This window comes from Artemia franciscana, chromosome 19 (genome assembly GCF_032884065.1).
Source record: "Artemia franciscana chromosome 19, ASM3288406v1, whole genome shotgun sequence".
Taxonomy (NCBI): Eukaryota; Metazoa; Arthropoda; class Branchiopoda; order Anostraca; family Artemiidae; genus Artemia; species Artemia franciscana.
In genome coordinates this window covers 27,359,278-27,372,282 of record NC_088881.1, presented here as the reverse complement: position 1 = coordinate 27,372,282, position 13,005 = coordinate 27,359,278, and positions in this window count along the sequence as shown.

Below are 13,005 nucleotides of genomic sequence, written 5' to 3'. Positions count from 1 at the left end.
CATAAGTATGGAGCCTCGACCTTGTATATGACCTCACTGAGAGGAAGTGACGACGTGGAGGCCTACTTGGAAGCTTTTACAGGAACTGCAACTGCCTGCAATTTGCCTCAAGCAACGTAGGTGGCCAGGCTTGTAGCAAACCTTTCCGGGAAAGCTCTGCAGGCTTAAACAGCCATACCAACTGTCAGGCCTATCGACTTCGACGAGGTCACAACAGCGATTCTCAAGAAATTCTACGTCAATAGCGAGACTTTTCTCCGGCAATTTCGACATGCTAGTAAGCGCTCAGGTGAATCCAAATACAGAATACGGGGACTAACTGACTACCACAGCCAAAAAATGGCTGTGTATTGAGAAGGTGGAGGAACAAAGAACGGCAGAGCGTAACCTGGCCAGGCATTTAGATCCGGTTCTAGAAAATATTGTAATGGAACAGTTCATCACAACTGCTAACCCAGACCTTAGGGTTTTCTTAGGGCAGAGAGATGCAACAGCCCCGAGAGAATGCATCAGAAAGGCTGACAACTGGGACAAGTCTCTACCGCCTGCGGAAGAAGGAGGTAGCTCGAACAACGGGACCTTTAACCAAACCTCAATCAGATTCCTGGTCTTGAAGGCAAATCATACAAGCACCGACCAAAACGTTACTATTGCCATCCTACTCAACGTCACAGCCAACAGAGGAATGCAGAGGAGGCAAACGAAAAACCAAATAGCCAAAAAGGAAAAGGGTATATGCAACTAATCTGGTGGAAAAGCTATCAAACCCCAAACCAGGATATGTTGTCAAGGCTCGCTGCGATGGGCAAATACTACCTTTAATGATCGACTCATTCAAGCCGGGTCAAGAGAGTTTACCCCCATCCCTGGGAAAACTTTAAAATACGTTACGACGGAGGGCCGCAAAATAGAATGCTCCGTCGGACTTCTGACGATACAGCTTATGAATCAAGAAAGAAGAATCTTTGAAGTACTGACTGGAGCAGGGATCTGCCCCACATTACCCCAAAAAATTCTGCTGGGAAGACATTTTACGAGATTCGAAGAGAACGTACTTCCAATTAATGTCCAGGTAGAGCTCAAGCCAGGCAGAGATCATCAAGAGATCATAGTGGTCTCAGCTCAAAACCAGAGCTCCATAAAGCACCGACTGTTTTTCTGCATGATTCTGAGCCCTGCGATATCTTATCAGTAACAAAACCGCAACATGTTTTAGCTCAGGACAAACGATCCCTCAGACAGAGGTTACTAAACTGCCTCATTTTCTGCCACAGATAAATCTAACCCCAACAACAAGGGATTGATGTCAGAAACCAGATCTGGAGCACTTTCTCAGCTCCAAGAAAACAATCCAACCTTGAATTTCGAAAGGGAGAAAGCATTGCAGGAATTCGTGGCTCTCTTTCTCAGCAGTTTTTATTCCAAGGCGGGGTTTATTATCGACTTTGAACTGATCATCTTGGTGGAACAAACGAGCAGATTATTGTTTCCAGTGAGTATAGATCACAGATTATCAAGATGGGTCATGAAACGTGATAAGTGGTCATCCAGGCAAGGCTCGGACCACTGACCGCATTCTACGTAATTTTTGGTGGCCTAGAATTTACAAGGACATCGATAATTACATCAAGTCATGCAGAGCTTGCCAAATGATCGCCAGGCGCAAACCAAAGGAAAAGGTACCCCTAGCCCTCTTCCCACCATAACTAAGCCATTCTTGCGAACCGCCATGGACTTAGTAGGACCACTACCTAAAAGCTCCGAAGGTCATCGGTGGCTTCTAGCAATTACTGACTATGGGTCTAGATATACTGAAGAAATACCCCTGCAGTCAACAAAATCACCAGTTATTGCAGATGAAGTTGCCAAGTTCGTCCTGAGTTATGGGATTCCCGACGAATCTTGGCAGATCAAGGAACTCAGTTCCTGTCTTAAAAAAAAAATTGTACTAAGTACTGAATATAAAGCCAAATAGGAGAAGTCCATACCACCCAGAGACAGATAGACAAAATGAAAAGTTCAACGGGACTCTAATATCCATGCTTCGCCAATACATAAGGACATCAACTAACGGCTGGCACAAGTTTATACCATTCTTACTTTTCGCATATCGAGAAAAAGCGCATCCGTGTCTAGGGTATAGCCCATTCGAGATATTATACGGACAGAATCCTCGCGGGGCCTGAACCTAATGCAAGAAGAATGGGAAGATAAGATGGGGGAAGACCAAATAATTATTGCAGAAAATATTCGACAGATGCGCGTGCGATTATCCGAAATATACGATGTTGCCAAAGAAAGACATGCAACAGAAGCATCAAAAATGAAGCGGTACTACGACCGAGCAACGAAACCAAGGACCTTGTCCAAGAGTGACCAAATTCTACTTTTATTGCCGGGATGAAGTAACAAAATTAATGTCCGCTGGCAAGGACCATTCAAGGTGTTGCGTATTATTTCTCTAGTCGATTATGAAATAGAGCTTGGAGGCTCAAGGAAAAAGAAAGCAATCATATATATATATATATATATATATATATATATATATATATATATATATATATATATATATATATATATATATATATATATACTAGGTATATATATATACCTAGTTGGTGGGGCGCTTCGCCCCCCCCAAGCCCCCCCGCGAGCGTAAGTCGTTACGCGCCATTGTAGCTGTGTCCCTGTGTCCCACCTGTGAATATAGATAGATTTATATATGTGTTTCAAACTACGTAAAAATTGCGAATATACAACATTCTTGGCTTTCCCATTGTCTGTCCATATACAAAGCCGTATGTACTAATAATGACGTCATATGCAAACGCTCTTTTTACAAACAAACACACATGCATACACACAACTCGTTTTTATATAGATAGATAGATAGATAGATACAATACAAATTAACTGCGTAAAACTTGCGAATATACAACATTCTTCGCTGTCCAATTGTCGCTGCATATAAATAAATTGTCAGGTTTACCGACCCTCGAACATGCAACGTACAATTGTCCATGGGAAAAACAATCAGTATTGAGATCTATACCACATTTTTCTAATGATTGACCTTGAGCTTTGTTAATGGTGATTGCAAATGCTAATCGAATTGGGAATTGCAATCTTTTAAATTGAAAAGGCAGATCCGTTGGAATCATGGGAATGCGAGGAATAAGAACAGCCTCACCCTCAAAAGGCCCTGTCAAGATTGTGGCCTCTATTAGGTTTTCCATTGTTTTTTTTTACGGCAAGTCGCGTGCCATTGCAAAGCTTTGGTGGGTTGATATTTCTTAAAAGTATTATTGGTATGCCTATTTTTAGTTGTAGCATGTGTGGTGGAAACCCTGAAAGATCCACGGAATTTAAAAATTCAGATGGATAATTAACCGCTTCATTTGGTTCCAAAACTGTGTCGACTGACTTGTAAAGGACTGCCTGGTCTCGAATCTTGGTCAAAACAATATTGTTGATTTCATGGACGTCTATATTTTTGGGTGCGAGAATCGCTCTTTCACTTAGGCATTTATTATTTTTATAATTTTTTAGAATATTCGGAAATACTTTTTCAATCAATTCATTTTTGGACGTCACTAAATTACAGAAATCAGCAGGTAGTTGTATACGTAATGAAATTGAGTCTACTGGGAGCTTTCCGTTTCCCATTGCCAGAAATTGATCTGAAAATGTTTGACCAGAGTCATCGTTTTGCAATCGGACACGCATATTTGTAGTTAATTTTAATGTTTTTACGTGTGCCCATAAATTAGAATTTTTCAGGCAAGCATTCATTTCGTCTGCAGGAGTTGATCTAGGTATTATAGGTAATGTTTGCCTGAAATCTCCCGCAAGCAATATTAATGTGCTGCCAAAGGGTTTCGACTTCCCTCGCAAATCTTTCAAGCATTGATCCAGAGCCTCGAGCGATTTTTTGTGTGCCATTGTGCACTCATCCCAAATAATAAGTTTGCATTGCTGCAATACTTTACCCATCCCAGATGATTTGGAAATATTGCACGTGGGAGTTTCTGTAGAATGCAAGTTCAGAGGCAATTTCAAAGCGGAATGAGCAGTTCTTCCACCAGGCAGCAATGTTGCGGCTATTCTGGACGACGCAATTGCCAACGCTATATCATTTTTTGATCGAATTGATGCCAGAATCAGTTTTATCACAAACGTTTTACCAGTACCTCCTGGCGCATCCAAAAAGAAAATTTCACCAACGTTGTTATCGACACAATGCATTATCGTATCATAAATGTCTTTTTGTTCCGACGTTAACTTGGAAATGTTATTTTGTACATACGACAATAGATCACTCGTACTGTAACTTTGTTCACGATCCAATTCTACACATGTCGAAACAGCAGCGATACGGTTAGGTGAAGGCATTCCCAAATCCTGAAGAGGTTTGTTTGCCATACGTACGCACAAATCTTCTATAACAACTAAAGTGTAGTTATAAATTTCTGATGTAAAATCAAAAGTCATATCTGACGTCTCTAACTGTTTTCGATGGAGTATATCTTCGGACATTTTTGACTTATATTTTTCCCATAACTCTGTAGGAGCTGATGGAGAGCAAGTTGTTAAAATGATGCCAAACAATGCACGAATTTGACTTGGGGTTGACGTTTCGCACGCGTCATTGAAGCAGTTATCCCAGTGTTGGTCATTCTCCAATAAATTCAGAGCTTGGCATGCACTACGGTAAGTGTCATGTATAGTACCATTTACAGTCCTCAAATACTCAAAGGATGTCGGACCGGGCACATTCACCAAAAGCAGGCGTAGAAAGAAGCATTCATGTTGATTGGGGTGAACGGTGTAGAGTCTTCCTATCGTGGTATCTTTGAAGATGGTAGGTTGGCCGTCGACTGACTTACCCTGTTTTCGACGTTCAAATACTTTATTTTTAGTATTCCACGTGTAATACGAAGGCACTTCAGTATACAGCAGTTTTTTTGCAAAAGAATCATTTTTGCAAAGCGAAAAGAAAGCGGTTAACTTTGCATCCGGTGGATTCAGGGCTCTTTGTTGCACGTTGGTTTCCGAGAAATAAACACGTTGACCATTCTGTAAATGTACCGCTAAGTGAACAACAGCTGGACTACGTTCATGTATCGGAAATGAAAGAATTCGCCAAACAGCTTCATTACTGCTTATGTATCTTCCAGCCTGATATTGTACGATTTCGTCGATATCTTTGATTTCGGGCTGCAAGCCAAAAACTGCCATGTCACTGCCTTTGTTGACGTATTTACATATGTATTTGATTGCCTTTACGGAGTTACAGTATTCAACGTTTATGTGTGCATTAAATGTTTTTGATAATAATGGCGAATATGGAACAACCCACTGGTTATCTACTTCGATGGTGGTACCGTTACGCTTCTTTATTATTGCTGTTTTACCGCCATCTTCAGTAGATCTTCTTCTATATTGTGGGTAACCATCATTGCCAGTAATTGTGTTGGATACTAAAAGTCGAGGATATTGCTTTGTGCACCTTCCTTTGGCCATGCATGGTGAATTTTCGTTCAGTGCACCGCAAGGTCCATGTATCATATTTTTTACAATAATATCATGTAACCCCTTATCGACATTTTCATCAGGTATTTCAGCGGAAATCACATCATCAATTTCGTTCGAAGTAATTTTTTTATGTAGCCAGATTAGTATATGTGCGTGTGGCAAACCTCGTTTTTGCCATTCCACTGAGTACATCCAGCATCGCACTGACCCAAACACTTCAAGTTTTACTATGTAGTTTATCAGTGATTTCAACTTTTGCCGGAAGACACGGGCCGTAATGTCATGTCTATGAACCGCCGATTGTCCTTGAAGTAAAAGCTGCAGTATCTCGTCCCAAGATTGATTACATGTAAATGTAATAAATAAATCTGGACGACCATAGAGACGAACATACGCAATAGCATCTTGAGCATATTCATGCATATGACGGGGACTGCCAGCATATGACGAAGGTAAAATTGTTAATCTTCCAACGTTTGTGATATTACCGTCATTTATAACTGCATCTCGCAAATGAATGTATTGTTCAGAGCGGAGCTTGGTCTGATTCAGGCGGATATATAGCAAACGTTCTGATTCAATTTTAGCATACATATCAACGACGAATTGGTGAAACAATTCACGGCATTTTAAAATATAATTTTCTTCATCCTGCCGAATCATTAGTCTATAGGAATAATAATGCATTGCACTGCATTTCTTATTCATTTCTTTGTTAGTGGCTGGATTCATCAATTTAATATTAAAGTGATAGCCGTCGGCTCCATCCCAAAAATTGATAGGATATTGTAGGGCATCGTAGCATCGATGAGTTTCAGCAATTCTTAACAACTGAGCGTTTCGCTTATGAAGAATAATATCTCGAGGTAAAAACTGATCACCGACCATAACGATTGCCACTTCGTCGATAGTTGGAGCATTGGTGGTTGCAAATGCTAATCGAATTGGGAATAGCAATCTTTTAAATTGAAAAAGCAGATCCGTTGGAATCATGGGAATGCGAGGAATAAGAACAGCCTCACCCTCATAAGGCCCTGTCAAGATTGTGGCATCTATTAGGTTTTCCATTGTTTTTTTTTTACGGCAAGTCGCGTGCCATTGCAAAGCTTTGGTGGGTTGATATTTCTTAAAAGTATTATTGGTACGCCTATTTTTAGTTGTAGCAGGTGTGGTGGACACCCTGAAGGATCTATGGAATTTAAAAATTCAGATGGATAATTAACCGCTTCATTTGGTTCCGAAATACAAATTAACTGCGTAAAACTTGCGAATATATAACATTCTTCGCTGTCCAATTCTCGCTGCATATAAATAGATTGTCAGGTTTACCGACCCTCGAACATGCAACGTACAATTGTCCATGGGAAAAACAATCAGTATTAAGATCAATACCACATTTTTCTAATGATTGACCTTGAGCTTTGTTAATGGTGATTGCAAATGCTAATCGAATTGGGAATTGCAATCTTTTAAATTGAAAAGGCAGATCTGTTGGAATCATGGGAATGCGAGGAATAAGAACAGCCTCACCCTCAAAAGGCCCTGTCAGGATTGTGGCCTCTATTAGGTTTTCCATTGTTTTTTTTTACGGCAAGTCGAGTGCCATTGCAAAGCTTTGGTGGGTTTATATTTCTTAAAAGTATTATTGGTACGCCTATTTTTAGTTGTAGCACGTGTGGTGGAAACCCTGAAAGATCTATGGAATTTAAAAATTCAGATGGATAATTAACCGCTTCATTTGGTTCCAAAACTGTGTCGACTGACTTGTAAAGGACTGCCTGGTCTTGAATCTTGGTCAAAACAATATTGTTGATTTCGTGGACGTCTATATTTTTGGGTGCGAGAATCACTCTTTCACTTAGCCATTTATTATTTTTATAATTTTTTAGAATATTCGGAAATACTTTTTCAATCAATTCATTTTTGGACGTCACTAAATTACAGAAATCAGCAGGTAGTTGTATACGTCCTGAAATTGAGTCTACTGGGAGCTTTCCGTTTCCCATTGCCAGCAATTGATCTGAAAATGTTTGACCAGAGTCATCGTTTTGCAATCGGACACTCATATTTGTAGTTAATTTTAATGTTTTTACGTGTGCCCATAAATTAGAATTTTTCAGGCAAGCATTCATTTCGTCTGCAGGAGTTGATCTAGGTATTATAGGTAATGTTTGCCTGAAATCTCCCGCAAGCAATATTAAGGTGCTGCCAAAGGGTTTCGACTTCCCTCGCAAATCTTTCAAGCATTGATCCAGAGCCTCGAGCAATTTTTTGTGTGCCATTGTGCACTCATCCCAAATAATAAGTTTGCATTGCTGCAATACTTTACCCATCCCAGATGATTTGGAAATATTGCACGTGGGAGTTTCTGTAGAATGCAAGTTCAGAGGCAATTTCAAAGCGGAATGAGCAGTTCTTCCACCAGGCAGCAATGTTGCGGCTATTCCGGACGACGCAATTGCCAACGCTATATCATTTTTAGATCGAATTGATGCCAGAATCAGTTTTATCACAAACGTTTTACCAGTACCTCCTGGCGCATCCAAAAAGAAAATTTCTCCAACGTTGTTATCGACACAATGCATTATCGTATCATAAATGTCTTTTTGTTCCGACGTTAACTTGGAAATGTTATTTTGTACATACGACAATAGATCACTCGTACTGTAACTTTGTTCAAGATCCAATTCTACACATGTCGAAACAGCAGCGATACGGTTAGGCGAAGGCATTCCCAAATCCTGAAGAGGTTTGTTTGCCATACTTATGCACAAATCTTCTATAACAACTAAAGTGTAGTTATAAATTTCTGATGTAAAATCAAAAGTCATGTCTGACGTCTCTAACTGTTTTCGATGAAGTATATCTTCGGACATTTTTGACTTATATTTTTCCCATAACTCTGTAGGAGCTGATGGAGAGCAAGTTGTTAAAATGATGCCAAACAATGCACGAATTTGACTTGGGGTTGACGTTTCGCACGCGTCATTGATGCAGTTATCCCAGTGTTGGTCATTCTCCAATAAATTCAGAGCTTGGCATGCACTACGGTAAGTGTCATGTATAGTACCATTTACAGTCCTCAAATACTCAAAGGATGTCGGACCGGGTACATTCACCAAAAGCAGGCGTAGAAAGAAGCATTCATGTTGATTGGGGTGAACGGTGTAGAGTCTTCCTATCGTGGTATCTTTGAAGATGGTAGGTTGGCCGTCGACTGACTTACCCTGTTTTCGACGTTCAAATACTTTATTTTTAGTATTCCACGTGTAATACGAAGGCACTTCAGTATACAGCAGTTTTTTTGCAAAAGAATCATTTTTGCAAAGCGAAAAAAAAGCTGTTAATGTTGTATCCGGTGGATTCAGGACTCTTTGTTGCACGTTGGTTTCCGTGAAATAAACACGTTGACCATTCTGTAAATGTACCGCTAAGTGAACAAAAGCTGGACTACGTTCATGTATCGGAAATGGAAGAATTCGCCAAACAGCTTCATTACTGCTTATGTATCTTCCAGCCTGATATTCTACGATTTCATCGAAATCTTTGATTTCGGACTGCAAGTCAAAAACTGCCATGTCACTGCCTTTGTTGACGTGTTTACATATATATTTGATTGCCTTTACGGAGTTACAGTATTCAACGTTTATGTGTGCATTAAATGTTTTTGATAATAATGGGGAATATGGAACAACCCACTGGTTATCTACTTCGATGGTGGTACCGTTACGCTTCTTTATTAATGCTGTTTTACCGCCATCTTCAGTAGATCTTCTTCTATATTGTGGGTAACCATCATTGCCAGTAATTGTATTGGGTACTAAAAGTCGAGGATATCGCTTTGTGCACCTTCCTTTGGCCATGCATGGTGAATTTTCGTTCAGTGCACCGCAAGGTCCATGTATCATATTTTTTACAATAATATCATGTAACCCCTTATCGACATTTTTATCAGGTATTTCAGCGGAAATCACATCATCAATTTCGTTTGAAGTAATTTTTTTATGTAGCCAGATTAGTATATGTGCGTGTGGCAAACCTCGTTTTTGCCATTCCACTGAGTACATCCAGCATCGCACTGACCCAAACACTTCATGTTTTACAAGGTAGTTTATCAGTGATTTCAACTTTTGCCGGAAGACACGTGCCGTAATGTCATGCCTATGAACCGCCGATTGTCCTTGAAGTAAAAGCTGCAGTATCTCGTCCCAAGATTGATTACATGTAAATGTAATAAATAAATCTGGACGACCATAGAGACGAACATACGCAATAGCATCTTGAGCATATTCATGCATATGACGGTGACTGCCAGCATATGACGAAGGTAAAATTGTTAATCTTCCAACGTTTGTGGTATTACCGTCATTTATAACTGCATCTCGCAAATGAATGTATTGTTCAGAGCGGAGCTTGGTCTGATTCAGGCGGATATATAGCAAACGTTCTGATTCAATTTTAGCATACATATCTACGACAAATTGGTGAAACAATTCACGGCATTTTAAAATATAATTTTCTTCATCCTGCCGAATCATTAGTCTATAGGAATAATAATGCATTGCACTGCATTTCTTATTCATTTCTTTGTTAGTGGCTGGATTCATCAATTTAATATTAAAGTGATAGCCGTCGGCTCCATCCCAAAAAATGATAGGATATTGTAGGGCATCGTAGCATCGATGAGTTTCAGCAATTCTTAACAACTGAGCGTTTCGCTTATGTAGAATAATATCTCGAGGTAAAAACTGATCACCGACCATAACGATTGCCACTTCGTCGATAGTCGGAGCATTGTATCTACGCACATGTTGGCCAGGAGGCGTTTTGTCAGCGGTAATAACAATTTTATGAGTATCAGTAGGCATCAAATCGATGGCTGTTTTGAACAGACGCACTAAATTATTATTTTCGTGGAAAAGATGTTGCAATTAGGAAACGATTGTCCTTTCAACGTTGGGAGAAATTTCGCAACGTGCATTCAATTCAGAATTTCTATCACTGATGAAGTACAATTGTAAAAATTTATGATTCTCGCCTGAGAATGGTAGAAGGGACCCTGCTTTATGATAAATTTGCCCTTTTACTTTGAAAGTAGACATAAATTGATCTGGATTTTCGATTTGGGCTCCAAACGACGTCATTTGGAAACATGAGTTGTATTGTCTGATTTTTGACAAAAAACGCTTAGATTCTGACGTAGTTCCAGTAAGGAAAGTCTTCAATGGCTCTGGTGGTGCAGCCGATAGAGGAAGTTTAACTTTTCCTGAGGCGCAACACATTCCCATTGTTTCACCATTGAATTTCAAGGCCTTGCAATAGGGACAAATTTTAGACATTGTCCCGATTTGAACACATCTACTCAAGCTATAATCATCGACTGGGTTGTACCTGAATGCCAGGCGATAACTTTCAGATTGCTCTGATTCCTCGGCACGCTTTCTTTTCTTACTTTCTCTATCAGCAGCAAGCCTGATTTCTTGCTGTTCTTGTAATTCCTCGGCACGCTTTCTTTTCTTACTTTCTCTATCAGCAGCAAGCCTGATTTCTTGCTGTTCTTGTGATTCCTCGGCACGCTTTCTTTTCTTACTTTCTCTTTCAGCAGCAAGCCTGATTTCTTGCTGTTCTTGTAATTCCTCGGCACGCCTTCTTTTTTCACATTCTCTTTTAGCAGCAAGTCTGCTTCTGCGTTGCTCTGGTAGTTCCTCGGCATGCTTTCTGTTCTTTCTTTCTCTATCAGCCTCAAGCCTGTTTCCCTGCTGGTCTTTTGATTCCTCGGCACGCCTTCTTTTTTCACTTTCTCTTTTAGCAGCAAGTCTGCTTCTGCGTTGCTCTGGTAGTTCCTCGGCATGCTTTCTGTTCTTTCTTTCTCTATCAGCCTCAAGCCTGTTTCCCTGCTGGTCTTTTGATTCCTCGGCACGCCTTCTTTTTTCACTTTCTCTTTTAGCAGCAAGTCTGCTTTCGCGTTGCTCTGGTAGTTCCTCGGCACGCTTTCTTTTCTGACTTTCTCTATCAGCAGCAAGTTTTTTGGCATAGACTCTTTGAGCATCTTCATCAGTCATTGTAAACTTAAACATTAATAGATTTCTACGCGAACATATGTCTTATATAACTTGAATGACGTCACCTTCCAAGCAAAAATGACGGCAACTAATTTCATGACGTCAGCCGAAACATGACGTCACCTGATCCACAGATCCACAGATCCACAGACAGACAGACAACTTATTTTTATATATATAGATATATATATATATATATATATATCCTCCTTTATTTTTCAGTTTTTTTCCTTTTTTTAGTTTTTTTTTTGTTTTTCAGTTTTTAGTTTTTTTTTATGTTGCATGTTCAAGAGTCGGTAAACTTGACAATCTATTTATATGTCCCCCAACGGTAGTTTTTATATATATAGATAGATTCGGTCGTTATCTGTGTCCCGGTGTCCCTGTCTGTAATTTCTCTTTGAGTGTCCCGGTCGTCATTTATATTCCCTGTTTCCTGGTGTCCTGGTCGTCATTTGTGTCCCGGTGTTCCGGTCTGTAATTTCATCAATTGACAAACATGACGTCGTCATAACAAACATGACGACAACTAACTTCATGACGACATACAGCTCAATCCTAATGACGTCAGTCGACAGACAGACAAACAACTTATTTTTATATATTTTTATATATATAGATATATATATATATATATATATATATATATATATATATATATATATATATATATATATATATATATACTATATATTATACTCTTTTTTGAGTATATATAACAAACTTAATGTCCGCTGGCAAGGACCATTCAAGGTGTTGCGTATTATTTCTCTAGTCGATTATGAAATAGAGCTTGGAGGCTCAAGGAAAAAGAAAGCAATCATATATATATATATATATATATATATATATATATATATATATATATATATATATATATATATATATATGTGTGTGTGTGTGTATGTGTACACATAGTGTGCATTAGTGGAAGCGTTAATTATTTGAGTTTTATTATTAGGAGAAGGGGGGCAGCAGCCAAACCCATATGGGTAATAATTCATAACCATTCTAGGTTTAGCTTCAGCAGTCATTCAATTTTTAATCATTTAAAAAAAATAAATTATTCATATATATAAGTACCCTTACTTTAAGTTTTGATGTGAGTATTATCTTAATTTCGGCTCATTTTCGATTTCAATTATTGTTTTTGAAAGTAATTTCTGATTGTTTTAAGTTTGGATTATTATAGGACTTTTTTCTTGTTCATCTCAAGTTTTAAACTGGGTCGTTAATTTTTAATTACTTAACTCAATAAGCGTATAATGTACATTCCCAACTGGCTGTGATGGTTCGCGTGACATCCTTTTTTAGCTAACATCCATCATACTTTACATAGTTTCCTCACGCTTGGCACAATTCCACCACTCTTGGTACAGTTCGAATAGTTACACCACGCTTGGCATGC